Source organism: Spermophilus citellus (genome assembly GCF_964194105.1).
Source record: "Spermophilus citellus genome assembly, chromosome: 13".
Classification (NCBI taxonomy): Eukaryota; Metazoa; Chordata; class Mammalia; order Rodentia; family Sciuridae; genus Spermophilus; species Spermophilus citellus.
The window spans coordinates 108101853-108119054 of NC_138193.1; positions in this window are offsets into that span (position 1 = coordinate 108101853).

The following is a 17202-nucleotide window of genomic DNA, read 5'->3' on the forward strand; positions in this document are numbered from 1 at the left end:
TTACAGAGTTTCTAACCTCCCACCTCTTGGGTTAGCAGTAGCCCACGTCCAACAATGTCAGACAGCCACATGTTCATGGAAGTTACATGGAAGATACCTCTGCAAATAGGTTGCAGTCTCCTTCCTGAGCAGGCTCAAAGCTCCTTCCTTCTAGATACAGCCCGCAACAGCATCTGTTTCTTTGGCTGTTTTTTCCTGTCTGTTAAATGAGCAGATCTGTGCAGTAGAACATTCCTCACCTCCAACTCCAAGTGAAACAAGGACATAATGGTTGCTTTGGCTAACACACTGACTCTTCACATGGGCCAGAGAATGTAAACCTTGGCATCTCTGCCTCTGTTTTGCACCTGTTTCCTTTGCTGAGTCACCTTGGATTCCAGGAACAACAGGTCTGATCAATAAACAGCTTGTGATGAGTCAAAACTATCCCCAGGTCAACAGTAACTTTCTTACCACAGACAAGGCCCAGCCTGGCCAGTCCTGAGATAATGATCCACCAGACCACAATCTGATCAAGATTGCTTGACTGTGCATATTTGTGGTCCGCCATCTATATAATCCAACTCATGCCAGTACCCCTGAGGATAGGGCTAGAAACGCCAGTCCCCTTCTTATGGCCAGTATGGTCATACATCTGAAGTTTTTTTCCTTCTTTTCACCATTACTTTTTTCCATTTGGTTTTGGGGGCTAGTGGCTGGCCTGGTTCGTGGGTGCTCTCAGTCTTGGGCTTTGGCTTAGGACTCTAAGCATCTACAAAATGTGATAAAAAATACCTCCAGACTGAGACTGAATGACTATGATAACTTTGCAGCTATGACACCACCACCACCACCTTCCCCATTCTCCCTACACCTGCTCCTGCCTCTTGCCTTGGCTTTGTGTAGAATGGTGACAACTATTGGCCTTGGTGTGCCCACAGAGCTCCTGACATGAGCTTGCCACTTCCCGAAGCTCAACTTGAATCCCAATCTCAATCTCCCCCCACACCCCACCCCTGCATCCTCTCCACATTTCTTCTGCTTTACTGCAGCAATGGTTCTCTCCAACAGAAAACCCATCTCCTACAGAGCTGAGTGGAAACTCCCCAGGCAGGCCCATCTCTCAGGTGTTTGCCTCCAGTGAAGACACACCTACTCTGCTTTACCACCCAGCTCACCGGCTTCCCCAGCACTGAGTTAGTTACAAACTCATTTTGATACTGACACTAGGGCAAGGATGGGGTAATAAGGGCTGTGAAATGGATTTACATGAAGGTCAGGTCTCCTAAATGCTTAAAAAGAGAGATTGTTGTTTTCTGAAGAGGTTGAAGAATTCTGTGTGTGTGTGTGTGTGTGTGTGTGTGTGTGAGAGAGAGAGAGAGAGAGAGAGAGAGAGAGAGAGAGATGGGTTGGGAGGGAGGAGAAAAGAAAGAGATGGAAGAATAAAAGAAGAAGAAAGAGAAGAAGGGAAAAAGGAAGAGAGAGAGAGAGAGAGAGAGGCACTGAAACTCCACCAACACTTGCTCAAGTCATTAAAGGAGGGAAACTGCTGAATAAGGTCATTCATTATCTTCCCTTTGCACTTCAAACAAATGGTAATTGTTGGTTTAGCTAACAAGTTGTGCCTTAATTACAGGCCATTAGGCACCATTAATAAAGAAAACCCATCCCACAAGAATCTGGATTTTCCTTGTTTCATTCCCTAGAAAGACTTGCTCTAACAGAAATTGTCTCTGCGCCCAAATCCTGTAACAGCTCCAGGATTCTCACTTTCCAGACTCAGCCCAGCCATTGCCTTCTCTGGGGTCCTCCCTGCTGCCTGGACTATGGGCAGTACCCCTTCCTTCTGGGCTGTCAAGAGAGCAGGTGCTTATGCTGCCCCAACCAAAATGGCCTCTCTGCTTGTCTACCTCTCCAGAAGTCCTCCACACTAGCTGCAAGAGGAGCACCCCTCATTTTTTACCCTGCAGGCCATTTAAATACCAGCAATAGTTACTACTTTTCTTATTTGCTGAATTTCCAATATACATTCTTCTACTCACTTCTATAAATTTAATCTTTTTAGCAATCTGTTATTGCAGACATAATTGCTTCTTTTAAGAATGACAGAACAGAGGCTCAGAGTGGCCGACTCACTTGACCAATGTCACATGTGAAGCTACCATTGACTAAGCCAGTTTGAACTCTAGGGCTGAAGTTCTTTCCAGGAGCAAAATTAAGTTTAAAAGTGCTGAACTTGCAATCATCTATATATAACGTGGATTTCTCTTGGCCAGTACTGTTTTCCAGTGTATTTTTTGTGTCTCTGTGAATGAGTGCTGGTGATGGCTGCTTTGTGGTTGCTGTTAAGTGACATGTCCATCAGACTGGATCATGATAACAGGACTGACAGAGTGAGCATTGATGAGTACAGGGAGTAACTGGAACTCTCGTACATTGCTAGCAGGAAACATGGTCCTTGCACTTTGGAAAAAGTGGTAAAATTTATAAAGTTAAAAATCCATTTATCATATAACCCCATAATTCTACCTTTATATTTTATTCAAGAGAATTTAAAACATAATGATACAAAGGCTTCTACATGAATATGCTTAAAGGAACTTTACTAATAAAAACTTGGTAATAAACTCAATAGCTCAAACGCCCATTCACAGATGAATAATTAAAAGGAAAAAAAATGTGGTATGTTCTTATAATGAATTTTTAAAAGTGTCTTCAAGGAGCAAATATGGAAACAAATGGTGCTGGGAGAACTGGAAATCCATATGTGGCGAAATGAAATTAAACCCGTATCTTTTACCATGCACAAAACTCAACTCAAAGTGGATCAAAGGACCTAGGATTTAGACTAGAGACACTGCACCTAATAGAAGAAAAAGTAGGCTCAAATCTCCATCATGTCGGATTAGGCCCCTACTTCCTTCAAGACTACTAAAGCACAAGAAATAAAATCAAGAATCAATAAATGGATGAGTTCAAACTAAAAAGCCTCTTCACAGCAAAAGAAATGATCAGTGAGGTGAAAAGAGGGCCTAGAGAATGGGAGCAAATTTTTATCACACGCATGTCAGAGAGAGCACTAATAATCTCCAGGATATACAAAGAACTCAAAAAACTTAACACTAAAAAACCAAATAACCCAATCAATAAATGGGCCAAGGAACTGAACAGACACTTCTCAGAAGGTGATATACAATCAATCAACACTATATGAAAAAATGTCCAACATCTCCTGCAATTAGAGAAATGCAAATCAAAACTCACTCACTCCAGTGAGAATGGTAGCTATTAAGAATACAAGCAACAATAAGTGTTGGCAAGGATGTGAGGAAAAGACACACTCATACACTGCTGGTGGGACTGCAAATTGGTGCAACCACTCTGGAAAGCAGTATGGAGATTCCTGAGTCAAACCACCATTTGACTCAGCTATCCCACTCCTTGGTTTATACCTGAAGGACTTAAAATCAGCATACTACAGTGATGTAGCCACCCAGCAGCACAATTCACAATAACTAAATTGTGGAACCAACCTAGATAGATGAAGGGATAAAGAAACTGTGGTGTATCTACACAATGGAATATTACTCAGTATTAAAAGAAAATAAAATCATGGCATTTGCAGGTAAATGGATAGAATTGGAGAATATCATGCTAACTGAAGTAAGCCAATCCCCCCCAAAACAAAAGCCAAATATTTTCTCTGTGCTGATCCATAATGGGGGTAGGGTGGGAGAGCATGGGAGAAATGGAGGAACTTCAGATTGGACAAAGAGGAGGGAGGAGAAGGGCGGGGGCATGGGGTAGGAAAAAATGGTGGAATGAGATGGTCATCTTTACCCTAGATACGTGTATGAAGACATGGATGGTATGACTCTACTTTGTGAAAAACCAGAGAAATGAAAAATTGTTCTCCATTTGTGTGCTATGAACTAAAATGCATTCTGCTGTCATGTATAACAAATTACAACAAACTAACTAATAAATAAATAATTTTTTTTAGAAAGTGTGAATTCTAGAGCCAGAAAACAAAAGGAGTAAATGTGGAGAAGGGCTGAATTCATCTCTGTCATAACTCATATTTCCCTTCCTGTCTCTTTGTCAGATGCATGTGACACTGGAATCCAGAGGACCAGGTGAGTTGGACTGCCGCTCTGCTACTTAGCAGGTACATGACCTTGGCTTGACCTCACTGAGCTTCCATTTGTCCTCTGTGGCATGGAGACTGTAGTACCAACTCTCACAGAATGTCAGGAAAATCATGAAATCCTGGGGAGGGTCTGAGCTACACAGAACAAACCATGTTCCCACTTGGCTGAACAGGACCTGGTCTGCCCTGGGCTATCCCAGCCTCCTCTCCCTCTGCTTTCAGGCTGTATCACTACCCTACCTTCTGCTTCCCAGCCTCCTCAGTAGACACTCCAGTCAGACTCCAAAATATCAGGAAGGAAAGGGACTGAGATGTCTCATTCCTCAACATGGCTCTCCGGAAGGGGCCTCGGCCCTGGAAGCTGGACACGTTTGGGAATGACAGGCCTCACTTCCAGCATAAGCACGCTTGTGCGTAAGTTCTTCAGTGGCGGTCTGCACCTTCTGCACACTCCCGAGTTACCTACTGTGCCCCGACTCCAGTCAACTACAAGTAAGACTCTAAGAGCCTGATCCGGTTATGGAAATGTACAAACAATCCTGATTCTCGTGGCCTCCATGCCCGCTGGGATCCTGAGATAGATACTGGAAGCCTCTAATCCTGGCAAAGTGAAAGTGCCACATCTGTCCTTTATGCTTCCAAGTCACACTCTCCCTTACCCAGTCCTCTGTCCTGCTCTGCCACCAGGCAGCTGGCGTGAGACCCCAGCTCTCACATCTGGGCTTTCCCCTGGCATATTCCATGCTGAGCCTCGGGGATTAGCCTCTGGGGACCACTGTACTTGGATCAGGCAATTCTCTGAGCTTCAGGTGAGAGGCAGGCTTCCTGTCCTAACTGAGACTCAGCCTCCATCACTGGGGTTTATATAGAAATGTTTGTTTTCCAGTAAAAGTTTACGTGCTGTTCTAGAGCGCAAAGCAAGCGCAGTGTTGGAACCGTGGCAGAACATCAAAGAAATTCTCAAATAAATGCAGACTTCCCACACAGGAGTCGGGCCTGGCTTGATGGAAGAATCTAGAAATTCCGCATACTTAACATAGCCATTTTAAGGCCTCCTTCGGCCCCTCCAATTTGGCCTTTCTTGTTCACAAACATGGAGCTGTGGAGACCAGCACGAGAAATAGCTGCGGATCTGGAGTCCCCTCACTTAGGTGGGAGCAAACCTCCCACATCAGTGTGAGCCTGTCTACGCAAAAGGAGAAATCTATCCTAATGGAGGTTAAGGATATGTGATTCTGACCTTTGTTACAATGGACAGAAGTCCTTCTTGGCTTTGTAAATATCTCAATTACATAAAATGCCCATAACCAGTGTTAATTGAATGGATAACATACTGTTAGACACCTTAAATATGCACCCCAAGACTTCTAATTGCAATAATAATAATAGGTGTCACCTTAAATATCGTAAGAGTCACCATAAGACTGTGCCATTTAGTGGTCACAACACTGTCCAATTATCTTGTCATCCTTTTCATCGTGGTCAAATTTTCTTCTTCATTTGGTGCTCATAACCACTTCGAGGGACGTGCTGCTATTGACGGTGTTCACAGGGAGGACACTGGGATTTAGCAAGAGTAGGTAAAGTGCTCAAGGTCACGGGGCAGGGGACTTGGGGCCCTGACACCCCGTACCCATTGTAATCTGCTCTTAAACACCCTGGGAAGGAAGAGCTGAGGCTGGGGCACTTCAATGATTTGCTCAGGTCAAGGACTTGGTGGCAGAACTTGGCACCAGCTCTTCAGGCCCCACTCCCAGCTATGACAAATGCATCCCACAGCACTTAAGTGGAAACCCGTTAGTGTCCAGTTAGACCTGAGCTCTGACTGGCCTCAGCTCTGGCCACTTAAGTTTCAGCTAACAATGATGGAAACAGGCAAAGGAGGGCTCCAAATTGTCTTTCTAACCAGAGTCTCGGCTGGAGGGCTGATGAGATCACATCTTTTCTTTTGATGTGATGCTAATGGGCACAGGCTCAATTTCTCTGAGAGGACAAATGTCTCTGAGGCTCCTTTGTGCTGCACTTAATGAGCCTGACTGTCACCCTCCAGCAGGAGCACAGCCAGGCCTGTGTGGCTGGGATGGAATCACTCCTGGAGCACATTCTCACAACCCTCACTGCTGCAGGAGAGCCAGGGCAGGATGTGAAATCAATCTGACCATCTATTTATAGACAGGCTGCGCCTTTGTCATGGTGATCTGAGCAGCTACAAGGGAGGCAGCATCTGCAGCCCGCGACTTCCACAAATTGCAAGCCGCGTCCTGACAGCACAGGGAAGGAAATCTGACTTGTCCTCCAAAACGTCTTGCGCACTTGGACTTGTCTTCTTCTTGTGCTTTGTCATATTTATAATCTTCCTCCTGTTTCCATTTCTCTCCCTCTCACCTCCATTCTCCCATCCTTTTCTCTTATTATTCAATAAGAATTTATTGCATTATAGTTTAGGCACCACCTAGACTGCTATGAGGAATTTAGAGAAGAGGCTCAGAAGATGTGCCGCAGGTCATTTGCTTTAGTTCTGTGGGATGGGGAGCTCCCAGAATTCAAAACCAAACACCTGTTTTCCCATTGTTTCCACCAGGGTGTATCCTCTTGGTGATCTGTGGCAGGCTCCTATGTCCACCTGTCCTCTTCATCTGTAACAGACACCAGTGCCACGGTGGCATGAGCATGAATGGGCAGCTCACAGGAAGGCATGACAGCAGTGCAGAGAAAAGCCTCCTTGGATAATCTCAGGCAAATTAAACTTCCAGGTCCCAAGATGTGTAAAATTAGTATGATATCTGTATGGGAGTCCTAAGACTGGTGTGGTAATTAAATGAGATTATATATACATATATATAAAGTGCTTCAAGACCTGACCTAGTAAGTACCCAGATCAGTAGGATGTCAATAAAAGGCAGTTGATAACATAAGACATGAGGATGTACTCCATGAATGACAGGGTGTATGTAAGGGCCACCTTCCCTCCCTCCTTCTCCCTCCCTCCTGGTTCCTCCCTCTCCCCCACGAACCTTGCCTTCCTCACACACGCATCCTTACGTTGCTTGCAAGTTACAAAACATAAATGGAAGTTCTTATGCCAAAAGTTTGCAATGTACTGAAAGAAATGACAAGTGCTATAAAATGTTCCAATGATACAAACTTTCATCATTTATCAAATAATTTACTGTCTAAAACAAAAATTTTAGTAATATATTTTGGAGATTATGCCACAAGTAAGGGTCAAAATGTATAATAGTAAAATTCAGGAGGGATGACTTAGAAAAAGATAGTGCCTTAAGATTCATATACTATATATGAAGTGATACTGTATTATTTGAAAGTAGACTGAGATATATATATATATATATATATATATATATATATATATATCAACTTATCTATATGGCAATCACTTAAAAACTAGAAGTGAAGTGTAACTGCTAAGCCTGTAGTGGAAATAAAATGTAATCATAAAATATTTTGAATTCAAAGGCAGGCAGAAAAAGAAAGCAAAAATAGACAAGAAAATATAAAGCAGAGATTATTGTTATATTGTATTACTCATGCCCCATGCATGCAACACACACACACACACACACACACACACACACACACTCACGAACAAGACCCAAATCTATGCTGTCTAAAATGAAAGGTATATTTTAAATAAAAGAGAGAGATTTACCTTTCCTTTCAGGGGTCTGGGCTGTGGGGGCTCCTCCCAGGTGTGGGAGGAGCAGGTGCTCAGATGGAGAGTGATACCGGGTGACAAGCAGGAGGCCCAGCTACTTAGCACAATTGTCTTAAGAGATCTCAGAAGAAGAGGACTGTTATCTCCAAGTTTTCAAAATCTTTAGGTAATTTTTTTTCTCATTCTAAATAAATATTTACTTTAGCAATTAATTTTGTTGTCATCATTTTTAATTATTTTTCAATAAGCCTATTCCCAGTTAAATAAGCTTTAAGCCCTTAGAAGCCTGGTTAGAACTCACATGTCCATCAATGCAGCAGTCTACAATTGCCTACGCTCGGCCTTCTCAGTTATCTGTTGCTACATCAAAAATCACCCCCAAGCCAGCATCTTAAAAGAACGCCATTCACTTTGCTTATGAGCCAGACAAGTTAGTCAGGCTCCTTGGGGAGGGCTCATACCTCTCTCTCTCTCTCTCTCTCTCTCTCTCTCTCCACGAACTGGGAAAGCTGGTGCCATGGATCTGACGGCAGCTCCACCAGGGCGGGAGTTTTCCCTCCAAATGGATTTCTGCCACGTGCACCTGCTCCCTGACATCAAGTTCTTCTTAGGTGTCAAGACAGGAAGTTTCCAGACCCAAAGAGTATTTTAGTATCGTTATTGCCACTTCTATTAATCAAGACAACTACAGAACCCACCCAGATTCAAGGGGAGGGAACATGGACTCTACTTCTAGGGGAGGAGAGTCCACCTTCCATCTGCCCCACATCCTACATGCCTGGGGGAACAAACTGGAGGAAACCACCAGTGACCATCCTGTACGTGAAAAGAGACTCTTCTGTGTGTATGGAATCCTCAATGGAACCCTTAAAATGTAAGAACAGAATACTGCATTGTATTCTACACATAATCGAACTTTATATTAAATCAATATGCTTTAAGAGACAATAATGTGTCAACAGAATATTATTTATTTAAATATATTTGAACTACAACGCCCATTTGTTAGGCAAACAAGTGATTTGGGGGTATGTAATGGGGGTTGAATCCAAAGGCACTTTACCACTCAACTACTTCCCTAGCTTTTTTTTTAGAATTTTGAGACAATGTCTTAACTAAGTTGCTGAGTCTGGTCTGGACTTTGCCATCTTCCTGCCTCAGCCTCCTGACTCACTGGGATTATAGGCGTGTGTCACTACACCCACTGGAAACAGAGATCAGATAAGGCTACCTGCTGTTTTCAGACATTCTCAATTGATGGACACTATGCTAGACCTTAGACAGGAAAATCTCCTTGAAATTCCCTCCCTGATAATTTGCATTTTGCAATAAGGGAGCGAAGGTCCAGAACTGAGAGAGGTGGTGCAGCACCCTATTCCAGAGCCAGCCTCGGCTGCAACCCTGTGCCTTCCCTTAGGACGGCATAACCAGGGGGAGTTAGCTCCTCCATGTGCTCCCCGTCTCTCTGTGTGTTCACCTATAAAATGGGGATACAAGAGTATCAACCTCAGGATCGGGGGTATAGTTCAGTGGTAGAGCATTTGCTTAGCATTTCTGAGGCCCTGGGCCACAGTTATTATAAGAATGAGACAAATAGATATCTAAAATCCCTTAAAAGATGGCTTGACCACACAATATCTGTTATATAATATTTGATAATAGTACATACATCCATACAGACATGCATTCCAAAAGATAAAGCTAATTATGATCACTCATCAGAAGCCAATTTGGCAATGTCCCTTTTTTAAGGCTTAAATGCTCCAGATTTTCTTGAATTGTAAAGACAACTCCAGCTCCCTGCAGTGTGGCATCTCACACACAAAAGCTAAAGACAGTATTTGGAGTTGTTTGTAAATAAAAGTAGCTCTGTTTCTGATAAGGGAGCTATTTTTCCTCTTGCGTTCTGATAAGAACGATTTTCACCTCTGGAATTCAGTATGGGGACTTCAGAGGATGTCGACAAGGGCAAGGAGGAAGGACTTCAGGAAAAGCTTGTCTGTTCCGACATGAATAATGCAAAAGCTAAAGGAGTCTTAAAGCATTCCACAGCCCAAGCCTGGCATGGCAGCTCTGCCATTTGTCTATAAATAACTGACAGGTCCACAGTCTAAGGGATTATTTTAAATGTTGCAAGTGATAAAAGCTGGGCTCTGAAGGATTCAAAGGAAAGAAATAACCCAGTGGAATGTCAGAGCAAAGAGCTAGCAAGTAATAAAAAGAGTGAATAATTTAAGACTTTTCAGGGTTGAACGGGAGGCTCATGATGTTTCCCCAGGCTTTGCTCTGAAATCTATGGTTCCACCATAAGTTTGGTCCTCCCTCTGTCAAGTTCTGACGTACATCAACACATGGAACCATGGGCCCTCCCCAACACCAGAGTAGAAACCATGATACAGGAACTGTGGGCAGGTGAGAGGAGAGGTGCTGTGGGAGATCTGGCTTGTCTGCTTTTCGTTTGTTTGTTTTTTCATTCAGGATCAGAGTAATACAGGAGGATATACACGTTCTTAGCTGCCACAAGTCTCGCCATCTATCCAAACTCACACCCTCTCTGTTCATCACCCCACATGCCTTCATGCCTGAATCCCTGAAGCGGGCCGTTGCTTGGCCACCTGCTCTCCAGCCTCTGCCCAGCAGCCCCAGGCTGCCCTCCACCAACCCAGATGGAGCTTCCCCCTGGGCCTCTTCCATTCCCTCTCCTCCAGTCCCTGCAGCTGCCACAGCCCACAGAAATCAACCCATGACTGCCACGTATGCACGAACACTTGGATCTGACTTCTTGGCCTAAGGTCCAAACCCACACGTCAAATTGCACATGAGAAACATCCATTTGGGTTGTCCACAGCTTTTCAAACTCAGAATTTCCCAAATTGGACTCCTTGTGCCCACTTCCTTCCCATGAACAAAGCTGTTCCCATTTCTCTCATTTCAATCTCTGTGGACACTCATCCAAAAAAAATATGGTGATCTCTTCTCTTGTTATCGTCCCTTTTTACTCTGGAAACCCCAGAGTACCACACTCTGTCAATTTTACTTAAATATCTTTAAAACCCACCCCTCCTCATCGGTCCCAAGCACTGTCCTCTCATGGTGAGCCCTCTGTGGAGGCCTCCTCACTCTGCCAACCCTACCGGCCAACGAAAACTACTCTCCACTGTGCCTTTTTGCTGACCACCACAGGAAGGCAAAGCTGGCCTCGCGCTACTTCCAATAGAAGCTCTTCAGCTAAGGAGGCTACACTTCTGATGTGGCGGAGGACGCTTCATACCCATCAGAGTCCATGGGAAAACATGCAAAACCACTCCCAGACTCTGAATAGAAATCAAAGGCAGAAAGGATTTGGAGAGAAGTTGAATTTTTTAACAAGGAATACTATGATTTCAGTTCTACTGCACTTTTTTTTTCAGACTGTACAAAATGAAGGGTTACCATGCTCCAGCGTGGCAGAGGCTGCCTGAAGCTCCAAATGGAAAACCACCATCATGCTGGTCTGAGAACTAGGAGAATCTGGGAACCCACAGCATGAGAAGGTGAGGGCAGTATCCCAGAAGGAAGAGAGTCGGAGAAGGGAGCCCCAGGTTCTGTGTGGAAACTCTGCAAGATTCCGGCTGAATCTTAGACCAACTCGAAGCTATTCCCTTAAAAGAAGCAGACTGTCTGCACTGCAGCTCCCTGATGGAGGAACAAGACTGCAGCTTGACATTGGCCAAGTGAATTCTCAGCTAAAATGAAGACATCACATTTTTTCAGAGAAATAATAAATCTGCCACCTCATACTAAAATATTCACAATATTCAGGATGTAGCCTAATATTGTCTGACACATGAACAAGGAAAATATAACCATTCTCAGGGCAAGAGTCAGTCAGCATAAGCAAGACTTTGAAATTATACAATTGTTGAAATTATTAGATTACCAGTTTAAAGTCGTTGCTCCAATAAGCTCAATAATGCTCAAAGGCATTAAAGAGAATATTTCCTTGGAAATGCATGTGTAAGATACCCCATGAGGGAAATAGAAGATATAAAATAGAAGCAAAAGGAAATCTTAGAATTCAAAAATATACAACCTTATTTTGTTTAAATGGTAGATTAGTTAGCGGAAGTATAATTACAGATGATTGTCAATGAACTTGGAGATGGATCAACAGGAATTGTCCAATCTGAAATAGAAATGAGATGAGAGAGACGGGGAGAGAAGAGGGAGAAAAGAGAGAACAAGGGCCTTCCTCCTGTTCATGTAAGTGCCAAATCCTGTGTTGCTCCACAGTCCATCTTGCCCCAGGTCCCCTCGTCTGATCTGGGTGCCATCCCACCAAATTCTCCTCCAGCCACCAGCTTGAGCTCTGCCTCTCTTGCTAGCTCCTGGCCTCTTCTCACCAGGAGTCTCAGCCTTGCTCTGGAGTCCTGGCTCTACTAATGGGAGAACCCACTGCAATCAAGAAATCCAGCCATTTCCACACGCTATTTTCTTCAACTTGATTTCATATTCTTGAGAGCCTGCACTGCACAGAGTAAAATTGCTGAGCTCTTCCAGGAGATCCTAGCACTGGCTAAATGGAAAACTCCCATTCTGTTGTTGAATCTCCTATGTTAACTGCAGCTACAATTTGCCCAACTCTGAGGCCTTGAATGCTTTCTTTTTCAAGTTCACAGCAATTAAAAGACATCACTTTTTATTAAAGTTAAAAGGTGTGTTCTTAGTCACAGGCCTTTCTTCTTCATTCAAATGCCTTCTGGGAGTTTTAAGCAGTTATGTGGAGTAGATATTTGTCATTGACCTTGAAATCATATGGATTAATTCTTAATAAAATTGTATCACACATATACCCTTTGATCATTAAAGGAATTAATTTGATCATTGTCAAATTTTCCTGATAATTTTGCAAACCCTGGCAGAGTACCTGTGTACATTATAGGCTTAGGCCTCAAAGAAATGGGAGTTGCTATGATCCAGTTTTCCAAATGCTGATGCTTCTTCTCTAGCCATTTCCATTTGTCTAGAATAGTGAGTCTACAGAGAAGGCACCTCTCATTTGCTAAGGTACAGATGCCTTCCCCAGAGAGAGAACTCCATCACCATGTCTTGGTAAGCCAGCACACCGCCCACCACCACTGGGCCGTCACAGAAGCCTGGTCCTGGTAAACAGACCTCAGGCTGTCACCAGGTGGATGTGTGTGCATTCTCGTCTTTATTTTATATCTTGTTGGACCATGACATCATAAAAGTTGTTTTTAAAGTGATTTTGATGATGTCAGCTCTGTCACATAATTATGAAAAATCACCTAGCACATGGTATTTTCCCCAAATGTCCCAAGTAAACATCATGTGCCAGATATGTGCTAGGTCTCCCCAGGAGTCTATGGCCAAACACCTTAGTTTGGAGTCTCTTCTTTGCTAATCCAATCCAAGCTGACTTTGGTCTTCATTTTTTTTCTATATTTGTGATTTTGACAAGGAAGTATCATTTTTTAAAATATATAGTATACAAAATAGGAACATAGTTTAAGATGAACTTATGTTAAATGGACCAAGATTTCCATTTTTTTTTTTAAGCTGTGCACCTTTTGCAAGATACTTACTTGGATTTTTTTTTCTTTCTTTTTTTTTTTTTTTTTTTTTTTTTGGTATCAGGGATTGAACCCAGGGGCACTCAACCACTGAGCCACACCTCCAGCCCTATTTTGTATTTTAGTTAGAGTCAGGGTCTCACTGAGTTGCTTAGCGCCTTGCTTTTGCTGAGTCTGGCTTTGAACTAGCAATCCTCCTGCCTGGGCCTCTTGAGCCACTGGGATTATAGGCATGTGCCACCACACCTGACAAGTTTTGGATTTTCTCATCCTCAAAATGAAAATAATATTTTTTACTTACTTAGACTAACTATGTTTATCACTTAATGAGAAATATATGTATATATTTTCACACAAATATATTTGTATATATTATTTAATGATAAATATATACACATATACATATATTTATAACTTAGTGATAGATATATTCTTCACTTAATAGTAATCATAATTTAAATGTATATATGTATTCATCACTTATGAGAAATGCAATTACTTTTAAGGAAGCACATAACTCTAGGTTCGAAATAATTATGGAGTTTCGGAAAATTCAGTAAAAGCAAATTATCAAATAATTATGTAGTTATGGGAAATCCAGGAAAAATACAACTAAAAGACAAAAAAGATTTAATTACTTCAATTTTTAATATAATCAGACAGAGAAACTAAATGATTAAAGTTAATATTAAACACAGTGCATACATTTTTTTGGTGTGAAGTTGTTTAAGGACAAGAAGAACTGTCAAGAAACTGCTGTTTTTATTTAGTAGGTTTGTTGTTGGTATTTATATTGATATTAAAAACCTGAAAGTATCAATTTCTATTATAGATGAGAAAATAAGTAAGCCCATAGATACCATTAATACCAGTTTTCACTGTAAGAAAAAGAAAATAAAAGTAAAAGTATAAAATAAAATAAAAGAAGGCAAGCCCCATGATATGAAGTTTGAAATGGAAGCATCAGTATCTTTGTGGTTTTAGTGTGGAACTATTTCCTAGCAGCTCTGCTGAAGAACCTAGAGTCAATGCCACAGAAGCACCAAGCACACCCGGCACAGAGACCTAATTCCCCCCTAAATGTCTGCTTTTAGATCTGAGGCAGGAGAAGGACTTCATAAACCAGCAACCTTATGGCGAAAAGAGGTGCTCAAAGCTTAGTAAACCACCGGTAAAGGACCGAGGCGGGTGCCCAGTGTGTTTTAAAGCCTACAAAGAGCACCTCAGCTGGTCTGCTTGAAATCAGAGGTTATGTCATCCCAGATGAAACTCCAGTGAGCATATGGCCACTTCGCCCGGAAAGATACCCACATGGTGAGTGAGAACGTTCCAGAATAATGATGTAACTGAGTGACTGAACCAGATGATGTAACTGCATGATGTCACTTAGAGCTAACAGAATACGAGGTGTATAATAACCCCCAGGCCCTGCACTTGATAAGACTCCATACTGCTGCATAAGCCCCCAGCACTGGTCACTTGCCCTGAGCAATCTGTGTCCACCTCTCCTTTTACTTCTTTTTTTAAATCTTATTTTTATTTGTTTAGTTTTATGTGGTGCTGGGGGTCGAACCCAGTGTCTCACTGGGCATGCAAGGCAAGGACTCTACCTCTGAGCTAAAACCCCAGCCCTGTGTCCACCTCTTCTAACTTCAGGAAACTCAGCATCCGAGCAGGCTGAGGACTCCTCATGGTGGGCAAGGCAGAGGAAACCACCAACAGTTAGGGGATTCAGTCGTACCTCCCTTTCCTCAGGTTTCTAAGCAAATAGGGCTTGAAAACATAAATGCTTAAAAATATTTTGTATGGCCTCTTGCTTCTGCTCCTGCATCCTATAGCTTTTCACTGTGACTTGAGTCAACCTGGAACTGAAAGTCAAATTTGAAACTCAAATGGAGCACAGGAGCCATCTTTAAGAGGCTCTTATTGGCTAAACATATGATAATTTGACAGAATAATTTGGAATGAATTATAACATTTGAATAGAAAAAAAAATAACTATGTCCATAGTGTTATGTAGGAAAGACAGAGAGAGAAAGGGGGGAAATGGAATGAAAACTAGCTTATAATTCGTACTAGTCAGAGTTCACCAGAGAAAAAGAATCAATAGGAGATTTATTTATATGTCATACATACATTGATCCATATGTGTGCATACACATATACTGGAAAAGATTTATTATAAAATATTGGCTCATGATATTATGTGTAGAGAGCCATTTTGCTGTGCTGCCTTGTGTGGGCGTGAGCCTAATTCTTGGGCTGAGACCCAGTTCTTTGTTTTCAGCCACTCCCTAGAATACAATGTATCAATTGTCCAGCTCCTGGAACAAACTGTTTTCAAGAAGTGCTTGTTGCTTTGCACAAGCTGGAGCTGGGTGTCTCTTGCATTATGTGCAAGTGCTGGGTCTATCATTCTATTGGCTGCTGCTGTGTTGCTATGCACTCTTTGTCCAATGGTGTACGAGCAGGGCTGCAGCTGAAGTATATAAGGGGTGGTTTTTTCGGGCCCGGGGCCCCTTTTTCTCTCATCTATACCTCATGGAAGCTTCCAATAAAGTGTGTTAAAGAAGAATCCTGCTGTTGTCGTCTTTCCTGCCGGCGGGTAGACGCGACAAGTGGTGCCGAAACCCGGGAAAATCAGAACTTTCAGTCGACAGGAGTGGTGCACCGATCGTCCGTGAGTGGACCCCTCGTCCCGGAGTGGACCCCTCGTCCCGTGAGTGGACCCCTCGTCCGTGAGTGGACCCCTCGTCCCGGAGTGGACCCCTCGTCCCGTGAGTGGACCCCTCGTCCCTGAGTGGACCCCTCGTCCGTGAGCGGACCCCTCGTCCCCGAGAGCGGGACCCCGTAGGCCTCATATTTTATTGCAGCTGCAATGTGTGCTTTTACTTTTGTTTTCTGTGTTCTTTTTGTCGTCTGTGTCTTTTGTTTTCTGTGTTTTTCTTGTTGTTGTGTCAGGGGTGCCGCACCTTCAAGTCCGCTTTTCTCGGCCCTAGATGGTCTGTTACGCTCCAAGGGCCTGAAAGTGAAGCATAGCACTTTACAGAGATTTTTACAGAAGGTAGATGTTGCTGCACCGTGGTTTGCATATTCGGGCAGTCTTACTATACCTAGTTGGGATAAGTTAGGCAAAGATCTCGACTTTGCTTCTGAGCAGGGCATATTAGAGGGCGGAGTGATACCCCTTTGGAAGATAGTTCGTAGTTGCCTCACAGATGGCAGGTGTCATGACGCACTTGCTCTAGGACAGGAAGTTCTAGAACAGTTACATGAGGAGAAATCAGAGACGGCAGGAAGTGAGGCATCTCAGGAGGATGGGAGCGTGCGGAGCGTGAAACAGGGGAGGAGACGATTGCCTCCGGCAAAAGGTGAGGTATCTCGGGAGGATGGAAGTGTGCGGAGCGAGACACAGGGGAGGAAACGATTGTATCCAGATCTCAGTGCGCTGCGCACGCCTCCATGCGAAAGTGGGTCAGAGGACGAGGAGGATGAGGAGGAGGAGCTTGGAAGGCTGTCTCGCCAGCTAGGGAGTTTAGCTGTCGGAGAAGGGAACAAAGATAGATCGGGGCTCAAGAAATGTGATCCACCGGATCCACCGCCGTATGGTGGAAGTGTTTCGGGGAGAGCTTTCCATGCTCAAACATGGAAGGCTGTTAATGCTGAGATGGGTCTTGCTTATCCAGTTTTTCAGGATGATAATAGGGGAAGATTTTCGGAGCCTTTAGATTTCAAAATTGTGAAGACCCTGGCAGAGTCTGTGCGCACTTATGGAGTGGATGCCGCCTTCACACTAACTCAGGTGGAGAGTCTGTCTAGATACT